This window comes from Labeo rohita, chromosome 7, assembly GCF_022985175.1.
Source record: "Labeo rohita strain BAU-BD-2019 chromosome 7, IGBB_LRoh.1.0, whole genome shotgun sequence".
NCBI lineage: Eukaryota > Metazoa > Chordata > Actinopteri > Cypriniformes > Cyprinidae > Labeo > Labeo rohita.
In genome coordinates, this window is record NC_066875.1 from 35494412 (window position 1) to 35515691 (window position 21280).

Sequence of the window (21280 nt, forward strand, 5' to 3'; positions counted from 1 at the left end):
ATACCTCTGTGCATTGCTCCAGCCCAACACGAATGAGGCCATGGACACCAGTTCATGTAAATGTAAGGAGTGACCATGTTTGCATCCATAACGCCGCTATGATGGATTTTAACTTACGTTTGGATGCTCTCGTGTTCCAGTCTCCATAGAAAACCAAACAGGGTAAAAAATGGACTAAATTAATTAAATTGAAAGTTTTTTAATCACAATATAAAAAACGTGTGCAGGGTTAAGCTGTGCTGTTGTTTGCTGCCACAGTAACAGCAATAAGCTTAAGGAATTCTTGTAAACCCTGATGAAAAAACCAGCATATGCTGGTAGGTATGTTTTGATGCTGGTTTAAGCTGGTCCTTTGCTGGTTTATGCTGGTCCTTAGCTGGTTTATGCTGGTCCTTGACTAGCAACATGACCAGCATAAACCAGCAAAGGACCAGCTAAGGACCAGCTTAAACCAGCATCAAAACATACCTAACCAGCATCCCAGCATCAAAATATACCTACCAGCATATGCTGTTTTTTTCACCAGGGAAGCACTTGTTTGCGTAGCAGCAAATCTGTCCTACATAAATGATGTATGCCTTACATGAATGATGACTAAAGAACATGAGCATTGCTTGCAGCGCTTAAGTTAAAATCATTTTGTGGACAAAATTTCTTGAAGTTCACCCCAATCGTGAGTTGTATATATGTGCCCTCATCTGTTTTCAATGCGGCTAACCTCACGTCGCTTCATGTCATCTTCCCTGGTGAAAAAAACAGCATATGCTGGTAGCTATGTTTTAATAGATTTAACGTTAAATTATGGGCTCCGAAAATAATTAATAGTTAGATCCGTCATCAATCTGCCATATTGGCGGGACAGAACGTAAACAATGCCACTGAACGGAACTCGCATATTTAGATGATTGTTGCTACAATCAATTATTGTCATGTTTTGGGCTGTACTAATCAGTCAGACCCGGAAAAACATTTGGAGTACTATAGACTGCCAAAAGTTACAACAAATCAAGAAGAAGAGTGCAAAAAAACTGTCTTAAGAAAATGAGGCGTTTGTGGTTGGCCAGACTGAACCAGGATATCCAGGGCAAGAATCTTGACAACATTCGAGTTTGTTCTTATTTCCGGTCAGGTAGGTGAAATATTAGGCTAATATCTTTATTAATACTGCTCGTACGTGTCTTATTAACTTTAGTTTGTCAAAATATTGCACCCTTTCCTGCTTACTAAGTCCTTCTCTATATGATTTAGCAGCTTCCACAAGTTTTTTTCTGTGGTTTAGACAGCATAAACTAGCAGAACAACGTATTCAGTAGTATATTTACCATTAGTGCTGTTGTTTACCTCTAAATATGGACGATATGGCTGCGCATCCGGGTAACTGACCAAATTGTGACGTAAGTGCAAACCCTCTTTAGAAACACCAGAGACTGGAAATAAAGCAAGATCGTTTTAAGTTGGGCTAGACTTCCACGTTCAGGAAAAAGGTGGATAAGAGTGAAAAAAAGGCTTGTACAGAAATTTCTTCATGTACAAAATCAACTCAGTCTTGCTCAGGTACTGATTTGTGTCCAGCTTTCTGTAAAAGAAGTGACATCATAGTTATGTCAAATGTACAAGAGCTTTTGAACAGCCTAAGAAATGAAATGCACTCTGTTCGCTAACCTGTGTGTGAACTTGTGAAGTCTGCAAAACGTTGACTGTAACAACAGTCTTATAGTGTTCCTTAATTGTTGTTGCCTTTCTCCCGCTTTCTCCGTTTCTTTACTTCGCTCGGTGTAGATAACAGGCACGTGAATGTTGGGCTTGGTTTGGGTGTGTTATTTCAGCCTTGCTGAACTTCCTGTGCTCCATGACCGCTGTCCACATTCTGCATGGGTGGGAGGCAAGAGCCAGACCCTTGTCACCACTTTTGGTCTCTCCTTTGTTTTGGGGAAATATCAGATGTCACCAGCTGAGGGGTTCTTATAACTTAGGCCCCTGATGCAAAGGAAATATTGCTTAAATTGACAATGATATCAATACTAAATACATCTTGGCCTAGTTTAAAATAGGCCTTTGAGTGAAAGTCCTTTTCAAATGTCCTTTGTTTTTGAGTTTTAATGGGTTTTACTATGTTTGAGGCAAAGGCGTGACTTGTTCTCCACATGGAAAAGGATCACTGGGCTTAACAGAACTTATTTTTAATGTTTCTTGAGTGAGAACATGGAAAAATCCAGACAGTCAACATCAAAAGCCTTTCCTATAAAACCACATCTGCATTGACTGGTCTGACCTTGCCAAGATCGCCCCCAGCCGCTATCTCACCGAATCCATGTAGGCAGAATTAATGGATTAATATCGTGGGTTCTCGATAATTAGCCATCTTTGGATTTGCATTTGTTGCATGCTTATTCTCTGCCTTTATGGCAGCTAACTGCATAATAGTCTCGCTAAGTGGCCTCTTAAAGTGCATTTTGCAAGCATATACATATGTATTATCTCATTTTACACTTAATTATCAACTGAATAAACAAGGTGGAATTTTGAACTGCGAAATGGAAAAAGCTATATAATTTTACAAGCAGAGCAATCACTAGATTTTTGATGTGTTGAGTCACCTTTGTTTCTCTAGCCTTTGTTTTGACAATGCCTGAGATTTAGCATGTTTGCACTCTCTGAAAAGTGAAATGATGCTCTTTCGAAACATTCAAATCATTTACTTTTAATGAAATCATGTTTTTTAATATAAAAATATCAAACAAACCTTATTAGTTATCATGTTAAATTCTTTTAGGTTCATATAATACTAAATTCAGGAAATGAATAGACAGGGTTATTATAGTTAATTAAAACTGAACAATAAAAAAAAAAATGTTAATTGAAATAAACAAAAACTATGTCTAAAAAACAAAACAAAACAAAAGCAAAAACTACACTAACTAAATTACTAAATCTTAATATGAAAAGGGAATACGTAAATCATTCTATGCATTAATAAAAACTATAATAGCATCTCAATGACACTAAAATAACACCGTTAATTGCTTGATTTGATTGTATTTACTCAATAAGAATAATTATGTTCAATGTTCATTAAATCATTCACAAAACGCTTGCTTACAAATATCTGTGTATCATACTGTAACTTGAATTATTATATTTTTAATCATATTAATCAAAATAAATACCTGTATGTATCATTATACAATAAATATCTGTATAATGCATAGTAAATATTTGTATAATATTATAATGTGCAAATATATTTCACGTTTCTGTGCTTATGAACATACTTTTAACTTTGTAAATATAGATGCTGTTAGTAGGTTCATATTGTACATTTCAACTTATCAAAACATAATATCAATACCTACAAGTACTAATGAGACAGGGCTGGATCTTCACATGTTGATTAATATTTGGCACTCAAATCCAAAGCAAAAGCCACTGCCATTGTATTCTGTATTCAAAGTTATTCCAACAGGCCTGGTGGCCTTACGGTGCCCTCTCACCCTTGTGCACACATGGGAACTACAATGGAGGTGGTTTTTATGGAGCAGTGTGCATAATTGTTTGCCTGCTTCATGCATTCTGCAAGCAGCAGGGTGGTACGCACGTAATGCCCTACTGAGTACCTCTTACAGACATGTTTGGCTCCGAGCCTATCCTTGAGTTTGGACCATGACAATAAAAGCTCCCGCTACAGGTCTGCCTATTTCTCCTCCACAAAACTTCCAAAACCGGCTATTAGCTCGACCTACCACAGTGCTTGACAGTAAGCGGCAGAGAACATGATGAGAAGAAAGGAAGGGGGGAGAGGAGGAAAAAAGCTGGGAAATGATGCCTGCAGTCACCAAAGCGCAATCTGAGGAACGCGAAGGATGTTGATTATTAGGACATTGAATTAAACCGTTTGTGCTTACAAGTTTATGAAGGAAAAACGGGCCGAGGTTGTTGAGCGACAACAGGAAAGACAAGCTTAGATGAGTCCTTACAGGACCTTTAGTGATGGAAGACAAGTGTGTGGCTTGCGGCCACTCGGTTGTTACTGGCTGTATTTCAGATGTAAGGCATCAGTCTCACATTATGACGCCTGGGAACCAAACTCCACATAGACGGCCTCTTTCCTGTCATTGCAGCAGGAGGAAGCATTAAAGGTCAGCTAACAGGAAGTGAAAAATGCCCGTTTCTTTGAAGTTCTAATGTGGGAGAGTAAACCCTAGCTTTGAGCATGTAGTTCTTTGGGTTGTCTTTTTCAGCCAGAACAATGTGTTCCTTTGTTGTGGAAAATTGCATTGTTGTCCCTAGTGGTATTTGGTTTTACCACTTTATTTTACCCTTGCTTCAGATGTGCCCACAATTCTTTTATTTCCAGCAAAACAGGGCGCTAAATAACAGTTAGCATCAGTAGTGTACAATGTTCTCATTTACAATTACAGCTGAAATCCCTTTATTACACTTAAAGAGATTTCCATTTTAATTAGAGAAACATCTGAGCAGCTGACCAAACCTTCATAAACACCACATTCTGGTGGTTTCCGATCAGCTGGGAGGCAGAAAGTGTCATTTAAGTATGTTGTTGCCATTGTTGTATTTCCACAGACAGATCATAAAAATTACCTCCAGTGTCTACTTTTAATCTACTTCTTATCCTCTCCATGCAAATCCCATTATGAATGCTCAGTTCCCTTATGAAAATTAATCATGCTTTTATTATTATTATGTGTGTTGATTACCATTTGTATAACCATAGTTTTACTACAAATACCATGGTTAAACTATGGTTAGTGTAGCAAGACCATGGTTCATTTGTGGTTACCATTGTTTAACTATAGTAACCTTTTTTTGGTTTTATTTTTAGTAAAACCATGGTTAATTTTCGTAAGAATTCTTCCATCTTATATGGATTTTGATATATATGAGAACACGTGTCATTAGGTGTGTTTCCATTACCTTTCAAATTGCGCAAATTGAAATTGCAAATTTAAAATATGCCTAATGGAAACACGTCACTTTTGCAAAAACACCCATATATTGCAAAAAGTTTTTACGCTTGCTTGAGGTGGTTTTTCAGGCAATTCGAAAAAAGGGATATTTTGCAAAACTGCAATGGTAGGGCCTTTCCTGCCATTAATGCTTAGATAATTTACACTGCACATGTCTGTGGCACATTATGGCTCCGAAACGGCCAACGAAGCTAATTGCAGCCACTGTAGTCAATGCTTGTGTTTATACCAGCCGTGCCACGGCACATTTCATAAGCGCCCCAGAAGTGTCTCTCCGTGCTGCTTCTACCAAGATACACACATTTCCTTCATTTAAATATACTGGCTAGTGCAAAATCCATTGCCATGACTTATCACGAGAAGAAAAATATTATGTTTTAGTCGCATAACATCAATTAATGGAAACACCGTTATTTTGTAATAATTTTTTGTATTGATATTTATAAAATATTGCCAAAGTTTTGTGCAAATATGTAATGGAAATGCGCCTACTGTGAAATCATTCCTACAATCAACAAGTGTGTGATCTCACAGTCTGGTCGAATTATCTAGTGTGTGCATTCAGACGATTATAAGGCTGAAAATTGGCTGAAACTGTCTTCATGTCTGTGGTCTCCTATGGTTTTAAAATCGGTTAAGATTTGAAAGTCATGTCAGTGCTAATAGCCTAGCGGTTAGCGCACTGACATATAATGCAACTGCACCTCTGGAGACCCGAGTTTGAAAACATGTTTAATATTGTGATTTGAGTTTGGGGATGCTCTGTTTTGATCAGGAGTGGTTAAATAATCGTAATGACACCACACAATAGAGGATTTTATGCGGAAAAAAAAAAACGCTGTGACAAGCCTCGAATTGGGCCATATCACCCCAATTGTTCAGGGGTGCAAATCAGGCTTAAAATCAGCCTTAAAATCTGTGGCCTTAGTTAATAAAACACATAGCTTCAGCTATGTATATGGCTACATATTCTTGATTAGTTCCTATTCTGATTAATAAAAATCTTCCACAGTAGCTTTGTTGAGTTTTCTACTACTAAAGGCCATTTAGTGAAAGGCCTTTTAAATGGATTTACTATGAATATTACATAATCATTTTTCATAAATTTCACATTTTTCAAATATTTATTCTTTAGAAGAGAACCACTGAGGAACTGAAATTATTGATAAAAAATAGAACTTGAACTTGAAGCATTCAGTTCTTGACTATGTCCACTTGTAATAATGAGTTGAACGCAAACATATGTGTACATATTGATAACTCAATACACCATTGGCTTTCTGCATGACCTGAAGTTTGATCATCATGACACTTCCAAATCCACCACAACAATTTTCTCAGAAGCTTTCTTAAACCATAGACAGAAGACTATGGCATCAGTGGTGTTTTACTAGCAATTTCTGCAATCATTTCTGGACAGGACATTTTAATCATTCCATTTTACTGATGCAAAACAAGGAAAATGATACAGTGTGGCGAAGGAACTGTTTTTTCAAGTAATAAAGTGGTTAACATCTTTATTACCATTCAGAGAAATACTGGAATCCGCTGGAATGCTGTCCAGTCTGAAAATGTGGCTTGGAAAAGTTTGTGAGTCATGTTAATTTCACTTTTTATTTTTCTAATCAATTTATTACAGTTTCTGTGACTCTTTCTTCTTGCATGCTGCCTCCAAAAAGAGATGACCTGTGAACTTTATGAATCATAGCATTGCAAAACACTTTAATAGATCAAATGACTGGCAACTCACATTACTTTGTGATATAATATCCTGTTGCTGTTTGATGTTCTTTTTTTTTTTTGTTTCACATTTGTTTCCAGTTCTGCAAAATGCAGTTCCCTCCAAATTTCCTCAACCTTTCATTCACCTCTATAAAACCGAGGGGAATGGTATCAGTGAAAAAAATGTCAAAAACAATATTTCTGGATTTTATAGTGGTGATTATTATGTTTCATAAAATAAATTAATTTAGGATTTGTGTGCTACATCTGCCAACCAGTGAGCCCACTACTTCATTTCCCCTCATTTTAGAGGGGGAAAATCTTTTGGTATTATTCCCTGTTCAGAATCATTAGGGCCTGGTATGTAGAGCTTGTAAAGTTAAAATTTTCTGACTTTCAAAGAAGACTTTCAAGACATGCTACTCAAGATGAAAACGATCAAAAACGAGGTATTGATTCCATAATGGCAGCAAAATCTGTCACTCTTCCACAACAGTTAGTGTGTGACCTGTAAAGAATGCCTTTGAATCCAGAGTAAAGGAATTCGCCTTGAGCCAGTGCTTCCATAATGAAAAAGACTAACACCTTACGTGTCAGAGGTTATTAAATCATAACCAGGAGTGCTTTTTTCCAGGCTTCAAACATCAAAAGTATGAGCTCTATGAGCGTCGAGCTCAAAAGGAGAGTGTCAGCTAATCGTAGCTCTATGCAGTACCATAAAATCATAATGACCTCTGCTGCCCGCTCAGTCACCCTTTTCTTCATAATCAAGCAATGTCTTTAGAATCAAATTAAATTCCGTTAAAACCATAATGGGATTACACTTGTTTGCATGTTTAGAAGCGAAGACACAGCACCACCCTTCAGCTATACAGCCCTCAACACACCGTCATTATCTTGCACAATACTGTCTAAATTAATTTGCTTGTATTTCTTGCTCCATGTTGCACCAGATGTTTATATCACTTTTTTTATTTATTTATTTTGCAACCTTTTCAGCATCTTGCTAACACCAATTCACACTGCAGTTTATCAGCCAAGCACTTTAGATTGACTTTGGTTTGCATCTTTGTTGAACACCCCATGTATATAAACTAAACCAGAAGGAATACGCGTATAGTGCTGGTGCTCCAAAACAGCGCCATTGTGTTTTTATTGCAAAACCATCATTCACTAATAAGGTTTTACAGTGAGTGTTTCCAAATTATAATTATTGAATGAAAGTCATTTTTATATGTGTGAGCTGTGCCCTACAGACTTAGGCCTTATAAAGCACCCTGTAATTGCTCTTGTCAATTACACTCATAAAAAAGCTAAGTAGCAATATTCTATGTGCCAACTGTACCTTACAGACATTTCTTTAATGCTAGCCATATGAGCACATAATACAAATACAATCCCACATCTAAAATCAAAAAGTCACAAAGGTTTTTTTGTTGTCTATCAAAGCAGGTAAGTGATGACAATTTTGGTATCAGTTGGAAATCTGCTTGTTAAAAAAATGATTCTGGTTATACATTATGAACCTTTGGGGAAGAATGTTTTATTTAAAAAAAAGTGCAATTCACCAAATGTTGTGATCATACCAATAGCCTGATAAATGTAAAACTTTGAAGTAAAATTTTATTAATTCCTGTATTTTTATGTTGTTTCATAGAGTTGGGCATGAGAAAATTAATAACTTGGGCCACATTCACACAGCAGCAGGTTACGGCGTTCATGATTACGGAGAAATGAGCTGTGTGTCATCTGAAAGTTTTATATCTAGTCTCCACCGGAGGCGCTCCCTCCCGTCAGTTTTGTTTTCTACACATGGCTCAAATGGTCCACTCTCCACTCAAATGTAAAAGCTGCTGTCATTAATGAAAGTGTTAATACTTTCCGTTTTACGGATGTCGCCCTCTTTGATATTGTTTTGGTCACTGTCGCTATGGATTCTCGTAAAGAATACGGGCTTGACTCCTGTTGCACGTTCATACAGACAGTATTCGAAAAAGCGACTGGAAGCTGCTGTGTGAACAGGACATTTCGAGACTCACGCCTGTTAAGTCAATGCGGTTGTCGATCCCAAAAACTAACAGTGTGAATGTGGCCTTACAGTCTAGTAATTCAGTCGGATCAACTGAGAAACTGCTCAAACTAATTCATAAGCACGCTATATGTTTCCATCACTCTGTAGGAGCATTTTGAAGTATGAACGAGTGACAGAAACACAAAAAAAGTTTTTACGCTTGCTTTTGAGGTGTTTTGTTTTTTTAAAGGGTTAATGGGAGATGGAAATGCATTTTTTTGGAGTATATCCTTCCATGCGCATCAAAAAAGTATCTTTGCGCTATGGAACGGGATAACTTGACAATCTCCAATCTCTACATAGCATCTGAAATGTTGCTATGGTAATTTTTAAATGGCTGAGCAAAGTCTGTCATTAAAGTAAGCCTATTTCTGTATAATTGCCTCCCAGAACTGTCTTACACGACTACGTTCTCAAACAGCAGGCATACATCTCCGAAAGCAATGACCGCATTTATTGTGTTTCGTCTGCTTGGTCAATTTATTGTATTTGAAAAATATTATATTCAGTGGCTTCTGCTTTTCTTAGTGATATTTAGTGCAAGTTTATCAGGAAGTGATGATTTTGTTCTCTTTGACTTGTTGGATGGAAACGGTGCTTTTTCGCAAATGTTTTATGCCATATTTCCAAGTTCGCAACTTTGGAACCCATAAGAACTGGCTTCACTGGTAATGCTATATGTTTTTCATTTAATTAAAAAAACCGTCTCTTATTTGCTCTAGAATGCATCTTTCTAAGTTTTATAATATGGTGCTTCATCCACACTGGCAAAAGAACGCAAGCACGAAAACTATTATTGGCCTGGAATGTCTTGAAAATCATTCAGTTCTGGTGTTTTTGTTTTGTTTTTTTTTTAAATGGAACCGCGGTTTTGAATAACCGGTTCTCGGTTTCCAATCCTACTCACAACTCTCCTGGGGCTGATGTTATGGACTCAAACCACTGTTCAACACTGTCTTGTCCCATTTAATCTAAAACAAAGCCCATCATCCTCCAGCAACGTTGACCCCACCAACTCGAACAGCGTGCTAGCGTTCACATTATGTTTTCAGGAATCCGTGTGGTTACGATGACGCCATGGGCTTTTGAAATGGAAAAATCCGCAAGAATCCTTCATGACAACAGCATCTCTTTTACCGCATGTTAAAACATGAGGGATGGGGAACCTTTAATGCCAAATGTAGAATGACAGACAACTTTTCACCAAGAAACGAATCCAGAAAGAGAGAGAATCAGCTCCCAGTCTTGGTCCCGGTGGGGTTGGAAAACAGCTCCCAAGAACACCAGCAAAATCTCTTTACTGTCTCGCTCCTTTTTTCTCATTTCGAGTTGGTCTTTCTAAAGCTGCGATTCTGGCACCAGTTGGTTGCAAAGCGGGCCTAATGGCCACTCGCCTCCTCTGATTTTCCATAAGTCGTTCCCAAAAGGCCACAAAACATTTCATTGCATGCTGGGTTAAGACGTTAGAAGTCTCGGTAATGTGCAGAATATGGTCCTTTACAGTCTGGCAGAGACCCAATAATCAACCCAGAGAACCAATCAATGTGGGTGCCAAGGTCAAGGTTCACAGTTGTGTTCATAGTCCCAGCAACTGCCCTCTCACAGGGTGGTACTCGTGGATTTCTGGAACCATGCACAAATAGCAATTTCTTAATAAGGCAGGCATTTATTAGAGTTCAGTGCTAAGCCAAATCTTAGTTAATCTGTTACAGCTCTGCTATAGTTTGGACTTGGGTGTGGACTTTTTACAGTCGAGTCATAATATTCACATTATATGCTAGACACATAAAGATTAGCATGATCATTACAAAGAATGAAAAAGGAAATATTTTTAGTTTTTACTGTATGTTTGATTTGGACCATGTCTTTCTTAAAAAAATGTAGCATGCTCACATTTTCAGTTGTTTTGTGGTTTAGGCTATAAATTCTACAAATAATGAGAGGTCTATTTGACATTAGTATTTGTATTATTTATTGTGCGTGAGAACTATGCAGCGCATAAAGGGATAGTCAACCAAAAAGGAAAATTCGATCAATATTTCTGTCAATAGTCTCACCTTCATGTCGTTCCAAACATGTATGACTTTCTTTCTTCTGTAAATCCCAAAGGTGTTTTTTTTAAAAAACTATCGCTGTTTTCAATATAATGGAAGTGAATGAGAAATGAGCTGTCAAGTAAACAAAAAAGCACCATTAAAAGTATTATAAAAGTATGCAGTGTCTGATTTGTGAACAAATTGTTCTTTCAAGTCACATTTTACCAATAAATCATTTTTTCACAACTATAATACAAATGAGTTGTTCATGAATCAGACTAATTCGGTTCTTCGGAAGGGCTGATCATCGCTGAATAATGACTTTTGCTTCGTTTGTCATAAAAAACTCAAATGTATAAAAAACATCTTGTTTTTATATTTCAGAAGACTAGAAATATAGATCATGTGAATCACTTTAATAGTACTTTTATTGTATGTTTGGGTCCTTTCTTAAAACCTGAAAGCTCTATTAATATAATTTTGGGTAAATGAGCTATCAGTACATCATTTAAGTTTTTTTTTTATACCACAGAACCACAAAAGCAAAGTCACACAGGTTTGAAACAAGACGTCTCTTTTCACGTTCGGGTTAACTGTTGCTTAATTTCAAAGTTTTCCATGTCTGTGATCATCAATAATCACGTGTTGAAAGAGTACCTATTTTTTTTTCAGTGAAATATATAACATATAAGAATATACCACCAAGACGTACCACCACAAAAAGTGAGTGACATGACAGATATCACTGAGAGTCTTTGGAAATGCCACAGGTCAGGGCAACAGAGCATTTGGCTTAGAAAATCATTATTTCAGACCATATTTCTCTTCATTTTAGTCTTACAGTATGTCTGGAACATGCCCTCGTCTCTTCAGCTATTTCACTATGGACCATTAGCACGATGAATGGAAAGCCAGCATAAACAAAACCAATCTTCAAAACCAATCCCCGTTCAATCAGGCCTGTTGAAATGCTCTCATGCTTGGCCAGAACACACTGAGTGGAAGAAGCAGCGCTCCAGGGCCTTTGCAGTAGCTGCTTATGCTAGCTGAATCAATTCTGTTTGAATATTAACTCACATTTGTGAGTTTTTTTAGTGGATATGCAGCTATTGATTTCTATGATTTGAAAAAGAAAACTAAAAAAGGTGTGAAAAAAGTGCATTAGATTACACCAGCTCTTCATCCCAGAGGCCTAACCTCAGTTTCATCCCTCCTGTCATTCCTTTCCTGTCTAAGAATAGTTATATTTGCAGGACCTCCCAGTCTTTCCCTGAATGCCTTAGCTCCTTAGAAATGATGAAATATTAGCATGGCTGTAAATTTGTAGAAATAAACCACAGGCTTGTCTGAACTCCAGGTTTATATAGTTATAAAGTATTCATATTTCAGGCCATAGAGAGGTTTTCACATAAATATCTTCAGCGTCAGAACTATTTCTGTTCTAACCTCAAATCAAACATGTGTGGCAGTAGAAAACATCTTCTTGTTTGATCTTTGAGATGTAGAGTATCTGATTTCGCGTAGTAGGTGAAAAAACAAAAAAGTAAAATATTACGAAAATTTGCCCCCCAAAATAATTAAATTCATACAATGGCTATTAAAAATAATCGTTTATTTGATAGAAACCAGTGTAGCTAGGAAAATACTTGAATGCATGTTCTCAGTAGCTGGAAATTCAAAGCACCCTGGTCGGAGGCCCTGCTATTAGCTTACGACCAAAACAAACAGCGGAGGGAAAAAATCACCTTTGTAAAAATGTAAAACGAAGACTGCCAAGTGGAACGTTTTTGCTGTTATCACAATAAATCACATGTGAAACTTGGAAAAGAGAGCGCACATAAGCGCTGCCTTTGTTTTCTATTCCACTTAGAAAGGTCGTGTCTCAGGAGGAAAATTAATGCTGAGATATTACTCAGGGTGTGTGTGTGTGTCTGAGTGTGTGTAAGTAGTGTGCGTATAAACCAGGGAGACGACTTTATGTGCTAAAGCCCAACAATTGATTAGTCCTGCTGCCAGTGTGTGTATGTGCTTATGTGTACAGTGCACTTACATACATACAGCACACAGGTGTGCATGTGTGTGGGTGTTTGTGGAGAGGGGAAGGCACTCGGGCCAAAAGCAGGTGATCGATTGGTCGTGTAGTGAATGATGATACCCTGAGGATGTCTGGGTAATGAAGTGTTGTTTTCCTAACTGTGTCCTGGGCCTCCGATTGCATGTATTTTCAAGGTCAAAACAAGTGCAGAACATTCGTCATACTCACCGTTTTTTAATTTTAATATGGCAAGCCATCAAGTCAAACTTTGTATTTATAACTTTACAATAACCAATAGGGAGCCTTATTTTGTTTTAACACAGAGTGTCTGAGATTATATGATTGATTGCGATGTGGTATTTCAAAAAAGCTGTGCTGATGCAAGACTAGTATAAATCAAAGAAACAACAGCAGTGCAATAGAAGACACAACCCTTCGCCTCCCACGCAATATATGAAGAAGCTATGAATAGATAAGTTGAGAAGAAAAGTTATTTTTTTAAAACAGTAAGAAAAATTTTAATACCGTATATAGGCAGAAAATCTATGTGCATTTATAACTATATAAGCAGAAATGTCAAAAAGATACTACTGAATATAATTTATGATTATTAAAAAACAATCATAAAACATAAAGTTACGGACATTGATTATGATTGGATGAGTCATATTCACAGCTATTATATATTCCCAGGGAAAAAAAAAGTGCACTTTCATGACGTAATTAAAGTGATACTAATATATATATACAGTATAATATACTATACTAAAAATTATAATTGGGAACATCTAAGTGTACTCAAATGTGCTATTTTGGGACACCATGAATATAAACTAAAATGTGCTTTTAACATACTATCTCAGTATTAAGAAATGTATTTAGTTAACTTTTGTAGTACACTTGAACCCACTAGTGAATGAAAGATGGGTTCAAGTGTGCTACAAGTGGTAACTTAATTATTTTTTAAATAGCACATATTTGTTCATATACATGTTGTCTCAAAATAGCACAGTTGGGTACACTTAGATGTTCTTAAGATTGTCTTAAGAAGTACTAAAGAATAAGTGTGTCTCAAAGCATAGTATGCCGAAAAGAGTATGCCAAAAGTCCCCGGCTAATATTGCCCACAATTCATTGCGCTTTGCAAAGGATTCGGTTCAGAACTACAAACACGAATAAAACGGGTTGAAAAAACTACAAACATGGTGGATGTACGTGACCAGTGGTTAGGTAGAGATGTTTCGAAAAAAGTGTTTGAGTTACTAATAATCAACATTTAACCTGTTAAAATATTTCTTTAATGTTATCTGTGTTATATTTCATCTGCAACAGCAATGTGAAGTTTTATAAACATCCGTTTGGTTGTTAATTTTAAAAGCATTATCAGTGTGTGAAGTGGGCCGGTACTTCTGTATTTTAGGCACTTCTGACATGTTGCCAGTACGCAGAGTCAAAGAGTCAGCGTGTTAATTGGGGCGTGGAGTATGGGCACTTCTTTTTTTCCACTTCAAGCACTGTGCATCATTATGCAGAAAATATGAGCAGAGTTTTCGGCACGAAAGACCCGTGACTGGCAGATCAACGTGCTACTTCTTTCTCTCCAGTACGGTAGGAAATTAAATTAAATTAAATGTGGAGGATGTTAACTGTGACAAGATGATTGACAAGGGTAAAGACGCAGTTGTGTGACGTGATAGTATGTCCCAAAGCTTGCCTACTTTTCTACTACACACTCAAATGTGTGTACTTTTTCTTCACCAAAAGAGTACATATTTTAAGGGTGTAGTATAAGTAGGCACACTGGGACGCAGCACTAGTTTTTCCCTCTTGTTTGATCGTGTCATTTGGTTTAGGTGTGTCTTGTTAATTACCCTTGTTTACTTTAGTACTTATAGTGTAGTCTGTCCCTTGATTCCTTTGTCCAGTGTTGTCTCTATTTGATGTGCTACGTGTGTCCAGCCTGCAAAGGTGTTACCCTCTGTCTCAAATATTAAAGACTGTTATCCTGCATCTCCTTTGTCTTTGTTCTTCTTGCCTTGACACAGTGGTACTGTGAAAGAACACCGGACCAACAAAAAAACTTAATCGAGTGTTTCCGCTCCGTTTTTGTTTCCGCGTTTTTTTCAGTGTTAATTTCAGTTTTTTTCCCCCATGGATCCCCTCGCTGCTATGTTCACCTCCCTAGCCCGAAAAGACCTGCCCCTCCATTTTAACGGCGTTTGACGCTGTACTGAACTCACTATTTTTGATCGGGGCAAATTACCACCACCTGGTCGACCTCCCAGATACGACTGGACTAAGCTGGAGGGAGGCTATTATTTGGTGTCTGGAGAGTGTCCGGCCCCGATCCAGAGCCCAGCCCACCACCACCCCGCTGTGTGGAGCCCAAGCACAAGCCCACCGATGACTAATAGCCCGAGAGCCATCACCGTATGGAGCGACAAAGTTGAGGATCGCCGCAGAGCTGGAGCTGCTAGTGATGTCAGACCAAGTGCGAGAGCCGGCTACAGTGCTCGCCATGAGGAAGAAGGTTGTGGACAGCGAGAGCACGGACAGAGGCTCCGCCACTGCACCATTACTGAGTGTGAGCTTATTAAGGATCTGGGACTGTGGGATGTTAAAGGGGATCCCGAAATAGATATATGTGCTGACCTGCCACCTCTTTTTCCGACTTCGTCCGAGTTCCCTGTCAGTCCTGATTGGAGGCTGTTGGGGGACTTCCTATCTATCCTGAGATGTCTGCCAGCTCTGAGATCCCAGAGGCTCACAAATTCTCACCCACCCTCCTGCTTCTGCCTCTTCCTCCACTGTTGTCTGGCAGGCCCTCTGCTTACCCTCATCCCACCATCTGTGCAGTGGGATCCATCGGCGTCATGGCTGGAGGATCTCCTGTCTCTGCCTCCAGCCTCTGAGTCCCAGACTCCACCTTGCACTGTCGATCCAGCAGCTCCATTATGGCTTCTGGCTCCCTCACCTCCGCCGTGGCCCGACAGTCCACTGGCTCAGCCGGGCTCCCTTGTCCCTCCGGCTCCGCCTTGGTCTGTTGTCAACCATCCGTCACCTTGGGACTACACTCCTCTGGTTGCGCCTTGTCCCTCCGGCTCTGTCAGGCTCCTCCTTCCACCTTTCCACCTCTGTCCTCTGTTGCTCCGGCTCCACCGCGGCCTTCGGGAATCCCACCTCCACCTTGGTCGCCTGAGCCATCTGTTCCGCCTTGGCCCTCCTGGATCTTCCTCATCCTTCCTCCACTTCCTCCACTGTCGGTCGGCCCCTTGGAATCATCAGCCCTTCTGTCACACCTCTGGACCTGTTTTGTTGTGTTTTCTGTCCCCATGTTCTCTCCATGACCTAGTTTTTTCCTTTTGTTTGATCGTGTCATTTGGTTCAGGTGTGTCTTGTTATTTACCCTCGTTTACGTTAGTACTTATAGTGCAGTCTGTCCCTTGATGCCTTTTCCAGTGTTTTCTCTATTTGATTTGCTACGCGTGTTTTCCAAAGACATTTATCCTGCATCCCCTTCATCTTCACAGTGGTACTGTGAAAAGTACTTTATGAAAGTGCCCTTTTTTTCTTTTTCTGTTACTCCAGAAACATAAACCTGTGACAACCTGTGACCTAATTACAGCTCCAAAGAAATTGTTTTAAAATATCAGATTTTGTTGTGAATTTTGACTTAATGGGTGGGCTAAACGTATGCTGTTTTATGAAAGCAATAAGCCAGGCCTTATTGCTTTACTGAATATTTATTTTTTCCCCAAATATATAAAAATTCTCTCTCATGAATTGAAGATAAAAATTTGTGGAAAATTAGCTTGCTTGTTGCCAGCTTTATACATGATGTTAGATCTTGCCACTTGCTCCTTCATTCATCACAATACACTCCCAAAATTTTCTACAGAAATAAAACCAGGAGGTGAAGAAAACCTGACTTGACATTTTTACAGGCTACTTTGCTTCAGTATGGAGCCCGAAACGTGTCATTCTGACGCTATACGACTGGGTGTCTGTTTTCATTCTTCTCCCTCGTTTTCTCTTTTTTTTCACATTTTGCCAAGTCTCCAATATTGTTTTTTACATTTTCTGGGGAAGTGAAGGCAATGAGGGTGTAGAAGTCCCTGTTAGCCACCCACATTCAGCAGAACAAGACTTTCTTTATTCAGCCAGCAGACTGTATGCCTGTACTTAAGAACAATTGGGGAAAAAATTAAGGCAAGACTAATGACATACATTGCCAACATACAGCTCTCATAATTACTGGCATATGTCATCTTTTTTTTCTTGTGCATTAATGACGTGCCGTTTATTACACGTTTTTCTTTGTACTGGTGGGTCATCTTAAAGCAGATACATATAGTTTATGTAGATTTAGTTCAGATAGCACTTGTTCAGAAAGTGCAGGGCAAATCAATGGGCCTCATTCATGAAATTTGCATAAATATATTAGTAAATTCTGAGTAATTTGCGCGTAAAACAGGGTTAAGGCTAGAAGGAATACAGCTCTAGCTACTAGGCATGCGCACATCAATCTAATGTTATTTTTGGAAAGGAAAGGACGTGATGTGTGGCCAAGACGTGTGCTCTGCATTTAACCTATCCAAGTGCACACACACAGTAGTGAGTAGTGAACAAACATGCACACACACACACACAGTAAACACACACCCGGAGCAGTGGGCAGCCATATTGCTATTGCTGGGTCGCCTGGGGAGCAGTTGGGGGATCGGTGCCTTGCTCAAGGGACTCACCTTAGTCGTGGTATTGAGGGTGGAGAGAGCGCTGGTTATTCACTCCCCCCCACCTTCAATTCCTGCCAGACCTGGGACTCGAACCCGCAACCTCTCATTTACAACATTTCATTGTTAGTTTGCGGTATAGCTGTATCCCTTCTAGCCACAACTGTAAAACAGACCTTCCCCAAAACTCTCCTCTGGATTCACAAATGCTTCGTAAACGTCCGATTTGATAGTTAAACGTGTATGTTAATGCTAGTTTCTCCGGTTTGTATCCAGTATATTGCATAAATGCAAAAAAAGACTAATAGGCCACATGCCTAACAATAAATATTCAATAACATGTCCACCAAGGAGTTGTTTAGACAGTTGAAAAAATGTCAGGGGCTCTTCTTAAAATGACCAGCTGGTGGCACTTGAAAACGCCTTGGTGACAGCGTTTTTTCCAGCTGAGACGCTTTAGTTGTTATGATTTGGAATAGGCTATGCACGATGGCAACGTATTAATAGTATCTCATTTTAAAGAAATTTACTTAATATAAAAAAACAGTAACCAGTAATATTTACTTCTTCATTGTTGTAGGCAGTCATTGTACAAGTAGGATGGTTGGTTGGTAGTTGTCCCGCCTGTCCTCTATTTACTGCTGGGTAAGAGGGCAAGAGCAAATAAACTTGTAATTATTATGGCAGTGCATCAAAATTCTGTGTCACACGTAGTAGGGAGCGGGTGTGTATTTCGTTCGTACCAACTAACATTTTGAAAATACGAACATTTACATGAATTCGAAAATTTATGTCAGAATGGCTTTACGCACGATTTCCACAAAAAATGTGTTTTGTAGTTTTTCAGTTATTCTTAAAAGCTCTTTTAATTCAGGTGTTGTGAGGACAGCGAGAATTACACATGGATCGTGTAAGTATTAAGTTCCTCATTTTACAGTGCTGCTTTTTCATTCATTTTAATGTAAACATGCACTAGACAGATGTTTCACTGATTTTGTCTTGTGCAAGACACAGCATTCTAAAAGCGCAGCAATCAAGTTAAAATAAGTTCAGCTTTAAAAAACTGCATCCTATACCTTTTTTTTCCCACTTCACTGCCATGCATTGTTTTTTTTATGTTAATGGTTCCTTGTGTCTTTATGGGTAAACCTTTGGTGTAAAAGACTGTGAGAGCAGCAACATACAGTACATCTGCATCGTTGTCTGTCACGATTGTAGTCAAATGTGTATACTGCTGTCACAAAACACAGAATTAGTGTTGAGGACATTAACAGCTGCTGATAGAACAACACCAGCTTTCTGGGCCAGGATCAGGAAAGGTCCACAAGCTGGGATTCGAACTCGGGACACCCAGAGCACATAGGCACTGTATGTTGGCACATGAAATGAAATGTTAACTAAGCTAAACTAAACTAAACTAAAATAAGGCAGCATTTCTCATTTTCATTTAGTTTAACTTCATGTACTCAAACAACTAAAACTGGAAAAAAAAAAACTTGACTAAAATGAACATGCAAATATAAAAATAAAAACTAACTGAAAATAATGCTAAAAACTATAATATTAACTCAGTGATGCTAAAATAACTTGAACAAGAAAATAACTCTGTACAGGAAAAACAGAAAATCTGGCCATGTATAAATTAAACAAAAAACAGATTCAAGAAAAAATATTTTCCCGGCAGTATAAATAAAGCCTTAGAACCCTTATGTGCAATAAATAATATAATTGTTATAATAGTCACTCTATTTTGTGCCTGTCCCTTTCGATTTGTAACTACACTCATCGCCCACGTACTGACCCCATATAGCCTCCTCCAGCTAAAGCCGCACCGTTACGGTAATGATTTTCCCCCCATAGACATTTTGCTTGGTATTCTGTTCTTTTTTTGAACTCATGTTGTTCTTGTAAGGTGGCTGCAGAAGCATGTTCAAAACTGGTTCTAATCAACGGACAGTCATTTTTCCACAAATGCGCCCGGTGTCTTTCCTTCCTTCAGCCTTCTGTCAAACTAAAAGTCATGTCAAGTCAAGTTTCTATCATTTTATAGAGCGCTTTATACAATACAGATTGTTTCAAAGCGGCTTTACACTATTAATCAGGGAAGTAAAAAAAAAATCAGTGATGCAAACTTCATTAAATATATAACAAATCCAAAGACAACAGTGTCATTATTCATCTCAAGCCAGTCAGTAAGACTTCAATATATTCTTATAAAAGCCAGTCACAATGCTCCATACAGTCGTGCGCAATTCACCTCCTCCCTAGACAAGGTCTACATTACACTCAGTTCCGTTCCTTCTTTATGTCTTTCTCTATAGGCCATGCCATTCTTGGTGAAGTTAGTGGACCCAGGACAGTACCTACACACCCATGAAGTCATGCTGTTTCCAAACTACCTCTTAACTGTTTGATGTTTTATTTCCACGTCATTTGTAAAACAGGTCTGTAATTCTTTTTATTCACAGAAGAGGAAAAGTTGATCTTTCCTTTTTTTTTTTTTTTTTTTTTTTTTTTTTTTTTAACGGAAACTTGAAAATAATTAATGAATTGTATTCCTATAGAAGCCATGCCTTCTTTTTAGGAATGGCTAGTCATGACTATGTAAAAGCTTCTACCTTTGCGTGTCACAGAATATTTTTAGGTGCAAGATATTAGGCATTTAATCAACTCTGATCACATGCCATATTCAAAGCAAGTAACGAAAGGTGACCCAAGTGTCTCCTCATCGTACTTTTGATTCCCAGATAAAATAAAATGAAGATTCAGGAACAATATCTGTCATTTAGGAAGATTTACAACAATATCAGCCACAGCGCTTGGCTAAAGGAATACGAGGGGATATTTAACACAGTTTGAGAAGCGATCTGTATTTGGCTGAACTATAATATTACCCCAGGTCACTGTTCCATATGGTAACCAGACATGGACTGTTGCGGCTGCTGCGGCACTGGCCCGTAAAGAAGCAGAAGAAGAGAGAGAGGGAGAGTGGATTTGAATTGAGGATGATAATTGCAGAGAGGAAAAACACAAGAGCTGGAGCAGGTTATGACCACGCATCAGCCAGTTCCATTAGAGACGAGTCTTTTTTAACAAACTGGCCCTGTGTCTGTGTATATAAGTGAATGCACACAGCTTCAGTTCAAAAGTTATTAGCTGTCATTCTCACAGACAAATTAGAACGGAAAAATCTACCATCTCTGCAAGTGGTTGACCGCCTCTCTGTCTGCGCAAGACTTGAACTTTAAGTTCTTTTTTTCTATTTTTTTCCCCCTTAATCCCTTCTTTTTTTTACGTTTTTATATTTCATTCTCTCAGTGTTTCTCCCTCTATTTTCTTTCACTTGTCATCTTCAATAATCGTGATGCCCAGGTATGCTTAAAAGTTAACAGCTGAAAACTTTTGTTTATCTAATGAACTTAAAAGATCTTGTCAAGGCATTTAAAGATTGCTTAATATTTAGCCATTTTTCATCATTGTGTATGATTTTCAAAGCTGTGGGCATTGTAAAACAAAAGAAAATGACAAAGCTAAAGGAAAACATATTACTCTAACAGGTAAACAGAATTATAATAAGATGTAAATTTAATAAGAATTATAATAACATATTATATACCTTAAATCTCAAAAATGATGAGATCAACTCATTTTAATTCAATACAAATATTACCTCTGAACCAAGTAAAGCATAATCAACA